Source organism: Anastrepha obliqua, chromosome 1 (assembly GCF_027943255.1).
Source record: "Anastrepha obliqua isolate idAnaObli1 chromosome 1, idAnaObli1_1.0, whole genome shotgun sequence".
Taxonomy (NCBI): domain Eukaryota; kingdom Metazoa; phylum Arthropoda; class Insecta; order Diptera; family Tephritidae; genus Anastrepha; species Anastrepha obliqua.
In genome coordinates, this window is record NC_072892.1 from 62,976,913 (window position 1) to 62,995,533 (window position 18,621).

The window sequence follows — 18,621 nt, forward strand, 5'->3', positions numbered from 1 at the left end:
TTTGATGGAAATTGATTGGAATTTCTTTTTTTTAATTTTTTTGCATTGTTTGAAGCTTGGTTTTTATATCGTATTTGTAGGTAAATGAACTATATTTTCATAAAAAAATGAGTAAAATTAAATGATTTCCATTATTTATGCAACAAATTTTGTTTCATGTCTCGACTCATCTGGCCGTATTGCATCATTCCGACCAATTTTTCAAAAGTCCTTTTAAGATTCTCTAGCTTTGCCTTGCGACTAGTTTGGATGATATTCGCCTTATGTCTTTAATTTTTCCTTGAATCTGGATTATGACATAACTTTAACATTTCGAACAACACACAAAAAAGGTGGACAAGACTAGCAAATCACCTACCCTGCCAGAAATTAAATAGATTAACGAAACCAACACAAGACAAGTCTTGTCAAGACCCTATGCTCCCGAGAGGAGTGAACAAGAAAAAAAGAGGTTGTCTGTAAAGTCGGTTTACTGACGATAGTTTAACGTAATAACGTCATAAGAAAATACTGATTGAATGGTTGCATTTTTCAAAAGAAAATTTTAATTTTATTTGTTTGATAGATATTTTGTATGGATATAGAGAATGAGTTAACATTAACATAACATAACATAACATAACATAACATAACATAACATAACATAACATAACATAACATAACATAACATAACATAACATAACATAACATAACATAACATAACATAACATAACATAACATAACATAACATAACATAACATAACATAACATAACATAACATAACATAACATAACATAACATAACATAACATAACATAACATAACATAACATAACATAACATAACATAACATAACATAACATAACATAACATAACATAACATAACATAACATAACATAACATAACATAACATAACATAACATAACATAACATAACATATCATAACATAACATGCTGTTCAAGCAAGGTAACGACGCATGAGCAAGATAACGACGCATTTTTTGGTGCGTGCAGCCGGCTACATAGAATTATAAGACGTTATCACGTCAAAAATAATATTATAATACCATTAAAACAACAGGTATTATTAAAAAACTTGGTTTTATTTTAAATTCTTCAAGTAAATCCAATTAATAATAATCAATAAGAAGGTATATGCAAATACAAATACGTGAATTTATATATGTACATATGCGCATATACATACACATATACGCTCACTTAAGTAGGAGAGAGCAAGATGTCGAACGTTGCCGTTCGTTTGCTTTGTCGTTCGTTCCGCGCTTTCGCTTGCAGTTCATTCAAGGTAACGGCAATGAGCAAGGTAACGACAAATGAGCAAGGTAACACTAATGAGCAAGGTAACGACACATTTTTTCGTGCGTGCAGCCTGTTAAATCGAATTATAAGACGTTATCACGTCAAAAAAAAAAAAACAGCAATATTTGCCAACGTTGTTGAAGCCTTAGGCGATTAAATTGCTTCCGCTGAAATTTCATAGTGAAAACTTCTGGTGCGAGAGAGCTGTGAGAATGAAAATTCATTTTTTTTGAAATCAGCTTTACTAATAAGCTTCTTTTTAACTTCCAAGTTAACCGCTCCAGCGATTTTCGTTGTCTCTTCCTCGTACTAAGCGGTGCCAGTTGAGCATATCAAGTGAAGCTAAGTCCTTCTCCTCCTGCTCTTTCCAACGCAAAAGAGGCCTTTCTCTCCCTCTGCTAGCACCAGCTGGTTTCGTTTCAAGTACTTTTAATCTCAATTATAAGATTCAGCTGCATTAATGAATTTTTACTGTCCCTCCATTTCATTCTAATGACTTGCCAGCCACATATATACAGTTACTGAATGAACCATTAGAATTTGTAATTGTGTTGTATTTGTTAACTAGTCGGTGAGGAAATTTTTAGATTTTCTTTAATATAACTAAATAAATGAATAAATAATTTGATTGAATTTGCTCTTTGTTTTATTTGAAAGGAAGTTCTATGCCTCTAAAGAAACACCCGCTACGAGTCTACCTATTTGACATTATTATTATTAGTTACTATCGCGCCGTCTTTAGGCGCATACCTGTAGTGCCGAAGCAAATGCTTTCCAATGTTGTCGACTTCTCGCTTTCGTCTTAATTTGTAAAAATTCTTCATTAATGCTACGTCACCAAAATCCTTTAGGGCATATCTTGTGACTTCATCCTTGTGGATACCAGTTCAGTGATATTCCACTTATGTCGCTGGCTTGAGCAACTTATGGCTAATCCAATTCCATCTGCACTCTCGTATTTCAATGTCACTTGGTTTTTGTTTGTTTCGATTGAGGAGCTGCTAGTTTGAAATTCAATTGTCGGGCCATCAGATACGAATAATCGTTCTTAGACATCGGTCCTCGAATGTTTGTAGATTCCGCGTTGCAGTTAGGGACACTAATCACGTTTCCAATAGGATGGATTTAACATTCGAATTAAAAATTCATAGTTTGGTACGCCTCGTCAGCTGTTTGGAAAACCAAATCTCTTTAAGGCTTGCAAAATCTGCTTTGGCTTTATTGGTTCTCGCATCGATATCTTTTTTTAATCCATCGCCCAGAGTAATTTGGCTTTCTAGATAGATGAAGCAATGGGCTCGCCATAAACTGTGAACCTGTTTTGTGGAAAAGTGTTGATTTCCAAGGTCTTAGTCGGCATGACATTAATTCGCAGTCCAACGTTTTTGGCTTGGAAGCTTAGGTCATTAAGTTTGCTCTGGATGGTATCGAGAGCGCTGTTTATAATGTCGCTAATGACTATTAAAAAAAAAAGAATAGCGGGGAGTATACACCCCTGTGTGACATCAGCCACAGGTTCAATAGGCTCGGAGAGGTCAACGTCGTGTAGCACTCAGCATTTGAATGCAAGTATTGGGCTCTAATAATGCAAGAGATTTTATCTGTGAATCCCCGTGGCTTAAGGGCGTCCAAGATATTTTAATGATGCAGCCTATCGACATACATATATTCTGACGTACATACATATTTCAATATAACACACCAGCACAACCCATGATAGAAATAATCACTTATCTTTCTATTTAATCGACACTTGCAGTCATATAAATTATATTATTAAAGCTAAAAATCTGCTTTTTTCATTATTGTATTTCGAAGCTATGATATATCTATTTTCAGCACTCGTAACTCTCAATAGATAATAGACACCTATAATTCCTACAAACATTAAAATAATTGTTAAACAGCCCTGTTTGATGTTGCAAGCACAACACTTCTTTAGCACCTTCTGTTACGAAACAAAACGTCAATAAGTTTTATTGCGTCAATAAAAATAAAAGCGAATATTAACAAAATCATTAAAAGACAAAAAATCAAAGAAAATATTCATAACAGAGCAACAGATGACACCAACCATAATTACATATGCACACACATCTATACATGCGTACATACATACATATACAAGTGTATGCGCACAATTGGTTGGGGTTGTGACGGCGAAATTGGTGTGAGGCGATGCGACCCGATGCAACATAACAATAATTTCCGCTTCAAGTGCGAGTTTGTTGCTTAAGTCTTTCATTTTCTGCCACATAAATTGTATGTATTTTGAAAGCGGGCAGCCTAGCAGTTAGCGCTTGCAATAATAGCGTATAACCTAAACGGCCACTAAATGGTTGCTAAGTGCAATTCAACGGTCATAAAAGTCGTCAGCATAAACTACAACAATAACAAAAAAAGCACTAGACACAAGCACAACAGTCAAATGAATGCATACAAAATTGTGGATACTAAATAGCAGAGCTATCAGTAAATGAACAAATGAACGAACGAAGGAATGGGCGAAGGAGTCATAACTGACCGAAAAGATGATAATAACAACACTAACAACGATAGCACCACCAATAGGAGTAGTAGTAATAGTACCTGCCACAGCATTGCCAATAAATGGTGCAGTACAGTGAGACAATGTGAAAATCCAACACTCAAACACTCCAACGCTGTGTCTGCGATTCATTCAGTTTGCCAATATGCATGTCACTCGCGTGCTCACATAAGAGTATGAACCTTGCAGGGAAAAAGCAACCTAGTATGAAAACATTATAGTATAGATGCGAGTAATGGCATTTAATAGAAGAAATCATACTAAATAGCTCTTCATTGAATGATGCCTCCTCTAGAAGTGCACCAAAGCATCGAGATGGTTAGAGGATTATGTACAAGTAGATACTGAGCATTTGAGATGCTATACTTCCAAATCTATCAAATAATGACTAGAATTAATTAAAATCTGCTTAAAATTTATTATATTATATGCAGCCGGTAAGAATACAGAGCCATCCGATCTGAAAACTATAGACATGCGTCAATAGGAGAACCTACGTTCTATCCAGCTAATCTAAATAAACTGCGTGATTTGATTTACTTCATAGTTTTAAAAGGGATTGATAGTAACAATTTGGTCTGCGGCCATCACAGCCACGGTTAGCAAATGGGTAACTTCCACCCACAAGCGAGCTTGGGAGGCTGAGAGGGGCTGCAGATGGACTAAACTGATGTTACCTGTCATGTCCGATCGACTGTCGCAAACCCTTATGCCATTAAGCAGAGGGGAGTGCAGACGGCTGGCTGGACTGATGACGGGCCACTTTCTGTGGGCGAAGCACGTGAAAAGATTGGGAATCTCAGACAGTGTACTCTGCCCTGCTTGTGAAGAGGAGAATGAGACGGCGGACCACTTCCTGTGCATCTGCCCCGCCTTCGCTCGAATCAGGTTTGAGGTCTTTGGCACTGATGTGTTAAGAAGCGACACACTTGGCTCCTTGGCACCACAAGATCTACTCAGATTTCTTCGTAAATCGGGTAGATTTAAAGAAAATTAAAAGGGAATCCAAGAGCAGTACAATAGACTTAATTAATGGCTGAGTGTTGCACTTGCTAGTTGACCCGACAAAAAAAAACAATTTGGTATTAAAGTCTTCGGCCGACTTACCCTCAGATCGTCCCCGATACTTGGTCGGCTCAGCTCTGATTTTCTTCTTGTTCAGAAGCCGGTCATTTTGCACAGTATACAAACACATTCACCTTCATTTCGGTCCATAATTGATGACAAATTGCACCTCAATCCACCCTTGAAAAACTGGCTTGAGTATTTTAACAACGTAGTTCGTGATCTTGGTCATGCACACCTGCTTCATTTAACCTCAATGGTAAAAAGCGTGTAAGTTCGTCTATAATGCAGTTAATCAAAGAAATGCGTAATATGCGCAAAATGTTTAAAGAAACTCGACAGCCTAGAGACAAACAAAAATGCAATGCTGCGTATTTTCAAAAGCACGCTTTGAGAAAACAAGAAGCGCGAATTTTCAAAACATCTGCAAACAAAAATACTGATTTTTCCCTATGGAAGGCACTGAAAAACTTCGACCAGTCGACAACAAGAGTTCCTCCACTAAGAAGTAATTTGAGCGGTTGTCTAAAAACTGACAAAGACAAAGCAAAGGTGTTTGCAAAGCATATTACATCAGTATTTACTCCGCATCCACTCCATCCCCAGTAGATGAAACTGACAGCTTTGAGTATCTTGTTACATCTAACCAAATGTCGCTGCCGATTGTACCTACAACAATATCAGAAATCAAAAAAATCTCTATGGTCATCAAAGCAAACAAGGATCCAGGATATTACCTTCTAACCGACAAAGTCCTAAAAGAACTCCCGCATGCAGGCCTAGAATACATCCCACAACTCTTCAACGCCATTCTGCGGGCCAGTTATATTCCAAAGCAATTCAAAATTACGGAACTTATCCTTATCTCTAAGCCTGGTAAGCCACTTGAAACACTTACTTCTTACAGACCGATTAGTCTTCTCCTAATCGTATCAAAAGTTATTGAAAAAATTCTATTAGCCAATACTAACAAAAAACCAATTAATACTCGATCATCAGTTCGACTTCCGCCAAGAGCACGCAACAACGGAACAAGTTCACCGAGTCTATAACACCACACGCAAAGCTCTAGGAAAAAATTTGCACTGCGGCTTTCCTCGATGTATCACAGGCGTTCGATAAAGTTTGGCACCCCAGCCTTACTGCACAAATTGAGAGAAAAACATTACCGCACAGTTACTGTGAGGTTTTACGCTCCTTCTCAATGAAAGGTACTTCAGAATGAAACTCTCTGCAGTTGTACCACAAGGAAGTGCTCTGGGCCCAGTATTATACACAATATTTACTGCGGATCTACTACTTTTGCACAAAATTCTACTACATTCAAAATATACATAAATGGCTTAATAGATGGCGTATACAGGTAAACCCAAAAAAGTCCACGCAAGTTATCTCCACACTGAAACGAGAAACATGTGCTACCGCCACCTTATTCGATCAGCAGCTTCTACAAGCAAATAACGTGAAATATATGGCTTGGAAGCTTATCCATGTACCTGGACAGACGCCTAACGTGGCACTAACACATAATGACCAAATGCAAACCGCTTGGTCTTAAACTCACCTCTCTACAATGGCTTATGGGAAGAAGCTCATTGACATGATAGAGAGGTTTCAGGCAAAGACACCGCGATTAATCTCTGGAGACTCGATTTACTCCAGCAACGAGCTAATATGCAACAAAACGGCGATACCTTCAATACGGGAAGAGATAAAACGATTCAGTACCAAATACAGCAAACGTTTGTAGAACCACCCCAACGCACTTGCTAGAGCCATATATCAGCCAAGCACATACAGACCTCGCCTCGAACGCATACGGGGCACACCTCTTCAAACCATATGAACAAAAACGAAAGGAAAAAATAAATAATAATACTAATAATAATGATAAAATATCACGGCTCTCACTTCATGGTTCAGTATGTTAGTTCGATCGCAACTTTTTATGCTGTCAGGTGGCTTTCTTAATGTGTGTCCTATACACCCCCATTTTTTCCACTTGATTTCTGTGATTATGGGCTTCCCACTGGCTGAGTTCTAGAGTTCTGCATGTGATTTTTATGCATTTGTGGGTGAATACTTGCAGTCTCACTACCATGATGGATTTACACGGATGTTGAATATGCGTAGCTTAGCGTTTGTGCAGATTTCTGAGCTTGTCCATACAGGATTAAGTCATTGGAACGCTGCTTTGGCTTTAGTCAACCTATTATTGGCATCTTTCACGGTCTGATGCGATCTGATGTTGTTGTGCATTCGAGGTAGCAGAAACTAGCAGCATATTCCACTGCATGATCAATATCTAGTTATGGTTGGTGCGGTTGATTTTCATAGTCTTTATCTTTGCTTTGCTAATCTCTGAACCGACATCTCGTGCTAGCGTGACCAGTATGCCTGTGAATTTGTAGGGGAGTAGGTAAGCTGCAGAAGTTCCAAATGATGCCTCTTTTTTGCAGGGTGAGGTTGGTTATTACATCATCCAGGACGATTGTGAAGAGAAGTGGTGAGAGAGAGCATTTTTGTCGCACTCCAGCGTTTGCGAACGGTGCTTATATCATTGAGAAGTACTTTTTCGCATAACCTCCGATCAGTCAGTGACCGGTGAACAGCTCTATGAGCTTGGAAAATAAATTACGGGGGATCCTCAGAACTTTGAGCGTACTGCTTTTGTTGTACTGAGACCAAAGTGTTTTTGATATAGAAAAATATAGATAAAATAGAAATCCTTCCGCCTTGCGCTTTTTGAAAAAAGAAATTGACTTTAATAATAGTCAAGGGGAAATCGATATCTGAGATAGGGACAACTGAATCCGAACCTGTCGACCCTCTCCTGGCAAGCTCATTGACAATTTTATTTACCTCTATGTTTCTATTCCCTGGAACCCAGATAAGAGACGTTTGATCTCCTCCTTACACGAATTTACCAGAAGAGCGCTGCAACCTGGCGACGGCACGGCCTTAATCGCAGCTTGACTATCGGAATATATATATATTGTATGTATCTCTCTCAACAGCGATCCCAAAGCATTTTGCATGCCTACAGTATCGCGAAGATCTCTGCTTGAAAAACATTACTAGTTTTCGGCAGTTTAAAGTGAACTGAAATATTGCCTGGTATAGAGGAAATCTCACTACAACTTCAAATTCCATCTTGGCTTCGTCGGTGAAAACAGAGGTATCTACATATGTCCGTGTAGACTCTCTTCTCCTTCCATTCCAGCCTGCTTGGAAAGATAGCCCTAGCAAAACCCTCAAAACCCAGTTTGCGGATGGAGAGATCTGTACGAAATACAAAAAAGGAAGGAGAAATCTGCCTCAAAATGTTACCATGCCCTACAGGAGATTGCCTCCAGAGGCCAATATCCTTCAACCTATTATGAACTTGAAGAAAACAGGAAGTAATCGCAGGTTGAGATTAAGGGCGACAGTGGGGTAAGCTCAACACATGCAGAGACTATTATACACTGTTATTTGAACAAAATATGTAATAAAAAGTTTAGTTGAATTGACTGGTCTCAAACTATTTATATTAGACACATTTTGGACTAGAATTTTTTTGGGCTAGTATGCACTGGTATTTTGCCGATGCATGTCCGGGCAATTAATTGAGACTTCATAGGATATCACCGTGTTAAAAATACCATTTATTCTGTGCTAAAAAGGTAGTACAGGAAGTGTCTGAGCTGAAAAGTGAACTGGTAGTATTTTCTTTCACGCCTGGTATTTTTTCCTGCAGGGTAGCTGTGGCCGCAACACAAATGGGGTTCGCTTTAACGAGTCGAAATGGGCGCAGCCGGAAAGCAGAATAGAGCAGAGTATAGGAGTGCATAGCTCAGCTCAGTGCAGGTTCTATTCCATTAACACTTGCCAAATTGGCAAAAAGCGCCAAATGGGAATAGCCAAACCCAGGCGCAAAAGCATTCAAAACGTCAGCCAACGAGTTAGTTTGTCAAGCGGTATGCCACTTTTAGTTTTACACTCAGCCAATCAGCTATTCAACGCTGGCGGTTGGCTGTGTACAGTACAAACATATAGCTTGGTGACATTTTGTCTGCCAGCGTAGTAAAATTTGTACGATGGCGATTGATGTAGTTGTTGTTGTTGATGTTGATGCTGTTATTGTTGCCGTAACTGTCGATGTTGCTGGCTGTGTGTGGAAGTAGAAGAAAAAGTGAAACAAAAGAAAAATGTCGCTGAAATGCAGCTCACACATTTCGTAAACATACACAGACATACGCACATACATAAACACACACACACACATGCCTTACAAGTGTCTGAAAAATGTTTTGTGTCACAAAGGCGCTGTCATGTATGGTCGTAAATGTCAAAGTCACAAGATTGATTGGCCAGATTGTGTATTTTGCCACAACCGCATGTACGGATATGCTTGTATGTGTGTGCACAAGTGTGTGTGTATGCATAATTTTATGTAAGCAAACCAATTCAAATGCCAATAACAATTGGCAAACTACACAAAAAAGGTAATTTTATTTCAAATTATTACTATATTTAAATTATTATTTAAATATTTAGAGGAAACAACTTTTTTAGTTTGAATTTATTTATTTTTTCTTTGCTTTCATGATAAAAATAGCAGTTATCACACTTTCTAAAAAGAATAAGAATAAATTGTTATTGTAGAGAAATAATTTTGATGTCCTTGAGGTACCTAGGACCTGCTCTATAAGATTACTGCATGGTTTTAATATTTCAAAATTTTTCGAAAAAAAGGTTGTCTGTTAAGTCGGTATACTGACGATATTTTAACGTGACAACGTCATAAGAAAATATTGATGGAATGGTTGCAATTTTCAAAACAAAATTTTAATTTTATTTGTTTGATAGATATTTTGTATGGATATAGAGGAGGAGGTAAATGGAATCGCAATGGAATAGGTCAAGTTACATTTACACAAACGTGAAAAATGACGAAACATTTATGAAATTCATGAAAGATATGTTCAATTTCGATTGTGCATCAGACGTTAATAAGTCAACAACACTAAGAGGCACCATCATCTATTTGCCTTTTTCAAGACACTTTACACTCGAAACACTCCCTTTCATTTCCTACTTTTTCTATCATCGTCCTATTCTCAACAGAGAAATGGTTCATTACCATGCACACAGGAAGAAAGCATATGCAAATACAAATATGTGAATTTATATACATATGCGCATATACATATATATTTATGTATGCTCACTCAAGTAGGACAGCGTCAAATGTCGAACGTTGCCGAACGCGGGGGCCGATTGTGCCTCTTTGTCGTTCGTTCCGCGCTTTCGCTTGCAGTTCATGCAAGGTAATGACCATGAGCAAGATAACGGCACTTTTTTCTTTTAGTCAAGCGTAGTTTTCCACACATTTAGAATCGCGATTCATCTTCTGAAAGCAATCAACGCATTGAAGATTTGTTATTTTTGGTTGATGAATTTTCCATGAATGCCAAGCTCCTTTTCACTTGCAAGGTTGAGTTGGCAAACACGTCATCTGATCAGAACTCACTCTGGTTTAAGGATGAAAGCCGAAAAGCTTTGTACGAAATTGATTCATACAAAGAGACGCGAATCGATTTCGATGGGGATTTAATTATATTAAACTTTATAATATTATAGGATTTAAGTATTTTGGAATAGCACGAAATACTCGTTTTTGTAGCTCTGAAAACTTTGCTGTTTTTGCCCATTCAGTACCTCCAACACTAATTAGTGTTGATTGTGGTTTTTCAGCATTGAAGCATTTTGTAACGGACTTACGATCACAAAGTGGAAAAAAATTTGGTTTTTAATGCTTAATGTCTGGTCAAAAATAAAGTTTTCGTTGAAAGTTTTGAATTACTAGTAATACTATTACTATTACTTGTATTTTTTTTGGGGGGGAGGGGGAGGGGGGCTTTGTTCTTTGTTTTTAATTGGATTGTCTTTTGAGCGAAAAAATTTTGCTTTTGTGTCATTTGAGTTGCAAGTTTCAGATGTCAATACGTTGGGTAAAATCAAGTTCCTTTACCACATAAGACTCCCCAGCATTGAGTTTTCCAATATTTCCCATCTGCTCTGATGATACTCAATATATTCACACTTGCGTTTAGCTCTTTCTAAAATCCACATTATATATTTTACATATTTTTTACTAAATTTAATTAAATTGGTAACAAAAGTCATTATTGTTAATTATTATTTGTCAATTAGTAGACCTGCAGTCTAAAACCAATGGTGCATGGAAATTTCTTATCATGAAAACAAGATTTTAGAACTCCCTTGACATTCATATTTCACTCCATACCCATATGTCTACGTCATAAAATTTTATAGAATAAGAAAATATATTTTTTAATGCTGGGTCTTAACGGAAATTTTGAAGTCCCCTTTAAATAAATCCTGAAGCGAGAGTAAAAAAGTAAAAACACAAATTTACTATCATCGAGTTCTAGTAACGGGCGCATATCGATTTTTTATGTTTAAGAAAAAAAGCTAAAATTGGTTGCACTGTATGGTATTGAACTTACCCCAGTCTATATTAAGCTGTATTCCTACATTTTCTTTCATACGACTACATACTCGAATTTTTTTATGTGAAAGAAAAAAGACTAGCACCGGCAACAAAAAAAAAAATAATAATAATAAAAAGTGCGTGTAGCGTAGTAGACATAACATAGGTGATACTTTCAAAGTAGACAAAGAAAGAGGGAGAGACCCGAGAGGGAATGAGAGAGAGATAGAGAGAGAAAGAATAAATATCTAAATAAATGCTGAATATTTGCAGAGAATACAAATAGACAAAATTTACAAAAATAATCACAAAACACAAAAATTAATAATAATTCCCGTGGTATATCAACTGCGTATATATAGCGTCCGTCGCCAACGCGTACTGTCACAGCACGCACAATACGATCTGTCGTATTCTAACTGTACGTTGCTTTCTCTCGCTCCGATGTATTAGCGTGGCGTTAGAGCCCTGCGCACATATAGCGTCTAGCACTATAACGTGCATAGACAATGCATGCGCATGCGCTATACTATCTATCCTATTCTAACAATATGTTGCTCTCTTTCGCTCTACTATAGTAATACGGAATTAGAGCTGTACATTTACGCGTCACTCTCTTTCTCTCTCTGTTATATATATATATATATATATAAAGCCTTGTATATAATGTACACGTGGTTCTCTCTTGCTCCTACAATGCGAGTAACGTCGTAAGATTCAGACTAGAGCCTTAGCGTAGGAGCGGGAGAAAAGACGAAGGACCGCACAAAAGGGAGACGTGAATAGCCTAAAGTGTGTCTAAGTTATATATATGGTATAGCTCTCTCTCTCCTTTACCTGTACTTTATATCTTTTTTCTCTCTCGTGGAAGGAAAATGCCCAAGACGTTACATGGCTTTGAAATTTTACTCTCCATTCTCGCTCGCCCATCGACGCCTACGAAGTTTCACTTCAAAACAAAAAATAAATTGCCCATAATCCACAATATTGTTTAATCACTTGAAACTGGAACTTGAACTGAACCTAAAATTTAATAGGCTATAAAATTGCATACCCGAAAAATATGTAAATGTTTTTGTTAATAAGTTGAAAGTTTTTAGGAAGTTAGAAGCTTTGCGTTATATGGTTTTTGTTGTAGAATGACTTACCCCATGATCAAAAAGTACCGGGAATGTTTAATTTAAACAAACGGCACACGTGGAAACCGGCTCATATTTTTTTCTTATGTTGGTAGGACTGTAAGACACACATCGGTCACTATTTATCCATTTTGAAGCGTTTGAGCGTTGCTGTAGGTCGCAAATGGCCGAAAATGTGGGCAAATAATTCTTGGATTGTGCATGATGATAACGCGCCATCGCACCGAGTCCAAATTGACCAAACACCAAGTAAATACCATCGTGCAAGCACCGTATTCTCCTGATATGGCCCCGTGCGACTCCTTTTTGCTTCACAAGTTGAAGTTACCACTTCGTGGAAAGTGATTTTAGTCGATAAAGGACATTAAAGAGAATGCGACAAAGCAGCTGAAGGTCATCCCTTCGTCGGCCTAACAAGGGTGCATGGAGGACTGGGTTAAACGTTGGCACATGTATGTTGCTTCAGACGGGTCATATTTTGAAGGAGATAAAATAAATTTGCCTGAAATTTAACTCTGTTTTGTTTCTGATCACAGGATATATATTAAAAAAAAATTGCGTGCTTATAATTTTCAACGAGTGCCTATACGAATAAATCGTAGGGGTATGAATCAATGTAGGTTCCAATATCGATGAAACACCGAAAAGAAGAAACAGTTTTTTCTAATAGCGGTCGACGCTCGGCAGGCAGTCACAAGCCTCCGAGTGTATTTCATCCATGAAAAAGATCCACAAGAAAAACTATGGGCCGTTCGCAGGCGGCATACAACTGTGGGCCCCTACATTTGTGAAAATACATTACAAGTCACAAATAGAAGGAGTGGCTTGGCCAAACACCCAAAAAGGTTGAACGCGCCACATTTGCTTAATAGCAAACTTTTATTGAAACGTATGCAGAAGTGACCGTAAGCTCTTCTTCTATGCTGTGTGAGAAAACGCATGACAATATTGAACTTTATTAGATTAAAATGGTACGGTAAATTTGTCTCTAAAGTCGTTTTTCACGGCATTTTAGTTTTTTGGAACTCTACAGAGAATAATACTGTTTGCAGACCATAAGCCATCGCCTTGTATGAGACGCTCTGCTGAACTTTCCTTCTTTTCTATCGACTATTGAAGTCAAGTCAAAGCTATGGGAACGAACAACAGCTGCCCTTCCAGAGCCAATTTTTAAGCATTTATGGGTGATATTTTACGCTGCTACAATAACAGAACCTTTCCTCCGCCTGTAAGTTTTTGCAATTGGAATGATAGTTGAATACATGATGAAGAAAATAGAATTGTTGATTGAAATACAATTAGATGTTTGTAAATTTAATACCAGATTGCGCGAATAGGAGCAACTGACCTGTCAAAAAGTTGAAAAACTTAAAGATGATGGCCTCATTTTGCAATACAAAATACAAGAAAAGTACAGATTTGCTTTTAAATCATGCTCTTGAATATTTACTTTTACCTTTGCCAAAATCTTCTGTTTTATCAGCGCAGTGTCTTCAGCCATTCTACTAATCAGCAAATCTACCACGCCAGTTGAACTCATTCCTAAAAGCCACTGATCGCATATCGTTCAGTGAAAATGGCATTAATAATCACCTTTTCGTGCAAATAGGTACTTCGCTACTCTTTGTTTTCCATGCAGCCGCACTGCTGAAAATCTGTGTAACTTCATTAAAGGAAAGAATACTGAAATTTAGCAGACACATAGCGTTGCCAGTATATTTATATTAACTTTAATTGACAATTATTTGCAAAATTATCGCGCTTTGTGCCGGTGCTTAGTGTAATTGTAATTTATATGCCATAAACTGGGCATTTAAATTTCCTTAAATTTTACATTGTAAGCTCTTTATTATGTTGTATTTTATTAAATTTCTATTGTGAGACCTATACAGGGTGGGCCTATAGATGCTTTATTATCTTTAAGGGTGTAGGTTTTTTATTTTGGAATTCAGCTTTAATAAAGTACAGCGAAAAGCTATGATCAGAAGTTAATTTTTTACGCTACTTTTCTGAGTTACGCTTGTTTTGCATTTTAGATTTATTAAACTACAGCGAAAGAATTTTAGTAGAAACAATGAGGTTTTTCCGAATTTATTAGGAAGGGAAGTAAAATTTTTTCTGTATTTCAGTTTTATTAAATCAAAGCCAACAACTTTGGCAAAAACAAACCTTTTTTTCGAATAAATTTGAAACAGGGTGGTTCTGTTGATACACTAATTTTAAAGTTGTGACTTTTTCAGTATTTTAATTTTACTAAATCAGAGCTAAAAACTTTGGCAAAAACCAAAAAGATTTTTCGAATGCACTTGTAACAGGGTGATTCTATCGATAAGCTACTTTTAGGACACTATATTTTCTGTAATTCAATTTTACTAAACTACGACGGATTTGTTGGTTGGATCATGTCACCCAAATGGGTGCAAACGCTCCGGCTCTGAAAGTATTTAATGCGGTACCAGGTGGTGGAGGAAGAGGAAGGAAAGATAAGTGGAGAAGGTCTTGGCTTCACTTGTTGCATCCAACTAGCGCCATTTTCACGACAAAAGAAACGACTGACGCGCTTAGTTAAAATCGCGGAACCGGTTGGAAGAAAAAGAAGAAACTTCGACGAAACAGTTTAGTTAAAAATAATGATGATTTTTTCGAACACATTTGGCAGAGAGAGGTATTCTACTTTTCAGATTATATAAATTTTCTTCTGTATTTTAGTTTTATTAAATCAAAGTTAAAAATTTTCAAAGAGGCAATAAGGATTTTTCGAAGACATTCGACATAAGGGGGTTCCATGGATTTATTACTTTTTTTTTATAAAATTTACATATATGCGAAAAGCTTTGACAAATACAAAAAGTATTTTCGCAACCATTCGATACGAGGGGGCTCCAACGAAATTTTATTTTTCAGAGTAATTTTTTTTTGTTTTTTTGATATTTAGTTTAATTATAGTAAAGCGATAAACTTTCGAACAGTCAATAGAGTTTCTTCGAACTTTGGATGAAGCTGAGAACTATGTAATACTAGGAATAGACATTCGTCCCTAACCTGAAAAAAAATGTTCCAAATCAAAACCAAAGCCAAGTGAGAACAACTGTGCAATTAATAGAATTCCTGTGACTATTCAAATATCGTGGAATTCTAAAACATCAAAATACTTTATAATGATGCGGCTTAACTACTCAATGCAAAGTAGCCTTAAATAGCGTAAAAAATTGAAAATAAAATTAAATAATTTTGCTTAATATTTTTTTGAGGAAACTTTTCACATCAGTTGCTTGAAAAATAGCGGTATAGAGTTGCGGCAAAATATATTTTTTCAAAAATCTATTTATAATGCAAGGAGTTTGTTACTCAACTTGTAATCTTTGCTATGCACATTGAAAGACTCTTCAGTCACTCTCTTTTGTTGTGTGCTGTTTTCTTCTGATCCCACTTTTATAATCTCCAAACAAGTTTTCGGAGCAATTATATGTTTTTTTTGTGATTGTTACAACTTCTTAAGCATCCTACGCTCCTATACCTAGAAATTTGAAGAAATTTAATTAGCTTTCGAAATATTTGGCTTTTAAAAGCTCATCGACTAGTTCTAAAAGTTTTCATAAATGTTTTGCTAAATGATTTACTAAAATAAACTTTGTAACCCTATGTAGTCTGAAATAAATTCTGAGTTTCTATGTTCATCATTTTATAGGCATTACAGTCCGGGATGGACCAGCGCTCTATGTTGTGAGATTCTCATATTTCGTATATTACCTTCTACGTCTTGCAACCATCGTCACCTTGGCCGGCCTCTCAGTCTTGCTCCTTCAGGATTCGCTTCAAAAACTTTTTTGGTCGCCCTTCGCTGCTAATTTTTAGGACATGCCCATATCACTGTAATATTTGAGTGGGGTCCAAGCATAGAAAGGAGGTTTAATCATTTAATAGCTCGAAGAGGAGATGACCTGGATATGGTGCGATTAATAACCATTTATATGTTTATTGATCTGTATGAGTTCTGATACTCGCTAATTTTTGTATGCGGAAGAAAATATCAATACTAGCAACAAGACAAAAAAATCGCTATTTAGATTTTTTATTTTTTCTTACCAAAATTTAACGGGCTATAGAACTGCAAAACCAAAAATTTTGTAAATATTTGATGAAGTTTTTTAGTATTTCTTCAATTTACTCAAAGTTGTTATTACTTCGAGTTCTTTTTTCAAATGATATCTGGAAGATGAAGAAGAATGACAGCAGCAACTACTTCCCAGTTGTACTTCTTACGTAGGAATGATTTTTAGGCTCTTTGCCTCTCACTTCTTTGCTGCGCCTGCAGTAACAGTGGTGGATATCACCCATCTGTTGAATTTCATAAGTAGACCAGGAGTCTAACATAACCGTAATTATGTGATGTTCATTCGACCATTCACCCCTTATATGTGCAATGGTAACTATCATAACGAACGAACTAATAATTATTTTCCAAGTGAGCTCTAACCCAACCAATGGGTAAAATTTCACGCAAAAGATGTTCAGCGCACGCAGTCTAAAGCAGATATTATACATAAAATTGGGGAATTGGTGTTAAGGCTCCCATATCAAAAACTTGGGCTCAATTAAACTTAGTCCTCAATACTTTAGATTTTGATTTTACGCAATCTGAACCTTCTTTAGTTGAACATTCACGAATGATATTCTCTGCGCCACATCACTAGTATTTTATCTTAGCTTAAGTACTTTATATTTGTCCTAATTTTAAGATTGATCTACATTTAAAGTAATGTTAGTCTGTAAGAATTGCTTGTACTTTAAGGCTTGAAATAAATATAAGTAAATACAGGTATTTAGTCTGTAAGATTTTCTTGTAATCAGAGACTGAAATACATCAATAAATAACAAAAAATACAAAAAAAAAAAATTGAAATACACACAACTCAATTTATTTGGAAATGAATTATGTAAGTTATAACGTCGTCAAATTCAAAGTACGTGAAATTTGCTCTCAAAAGATAAGTGGGAGATAGTAGTAGATGAGAAGCATTCAACAGGCAACGCAACAAACGAAGAAGATGAGCCTCTACTCGACGCGAACACCTCGTTTGATTGTTTGCCTGTTTAAACAGACGAAACATAAAGCAAGCGAGATATACTTGCCTTACTAGAACTTTATGGATTCCAAAAATTTATAGCGAAATATGAGATGAACGTAGTTGAGCATTTCACGACGCTAAGTATTTTGTCATGGTTCTGGCTGGCTATTCAAAGTATTGTTGGTCCTCCATCGGAGGACAACAAATGTTAAACTGATTTTTGGAAATGGGCGGAGTGTTTTAAGGGCTTGCTCCACCTCTGCCACAGGTTGGCCCGGTATTGCAGTACCGCCGGGATTTCGGCCTTGAATAAATACAAGAAGAAATATACTAATACATTTAGCTTTGGTGGGAAGAGACATATATTTTTATATGAATACAAGTAGACGAAAATAGAAGAAATTTGTAAGTCTGTTTCTTCGGTCCGTTCGGGTACTTTTTTGACAACATCGAAACCAAAGCATTTGTATCATATTTTATCTATCATAAGCCACTCGTATCATTTGTTGAAATTGAAAACATTGAGGATGAATAATAATAAAATGAAGAAAATAAAATATGAACTTTATAGCAATATTATAATGAACCTATAATTATCCCGCCCCTAATGCTGCTTTCGTCTCATTCTCTCTCAGTTTGTTTTACGGAAGGTTTCACTTCTATCGCATCTAACCGTTAGACTGGTATTTTTTTTAATTATATAGTTAATAAAATAATAAGAGTTCTCGTGCCGAACAGATTTTAGAGATCTGGTCAATATAAGACCGGTTACCGTCTCCCAACGATTTTGACAGAATCAGCTGATAAGCTGACGAAAACCCTGAGATTTTGTTGGTAACATACCAAAAAATTAACAGAGTTCCCACTTATGTTGCTTCGTTGTCGTCTGGACAACGACTGAATGGGCAAGTGTGTAAATATATCCGAAACGAGCGGGCAGAAATCGGCTGCCAATGACTCTGTGATGTGGCAGCCGAAGTTAATCTCACAATTTTATTTTTCAC

The 18,621-nt window shown here is 36.6% G+C and overlaps 1 pseudogene; it reads left to right on the plus strand.

The window, feature by feature from the left end:
* The first annotated feature begins 17,743 nt into the window (after positions 1 to 17,743).
* Positions 17,744 to 17,930, plus strand: LOC129236606 (U2 spliceosomal RNA; annotated as a pseudogene).
* Positions 17,931 to 18,621: the final 691 nt, after the last annotated feature.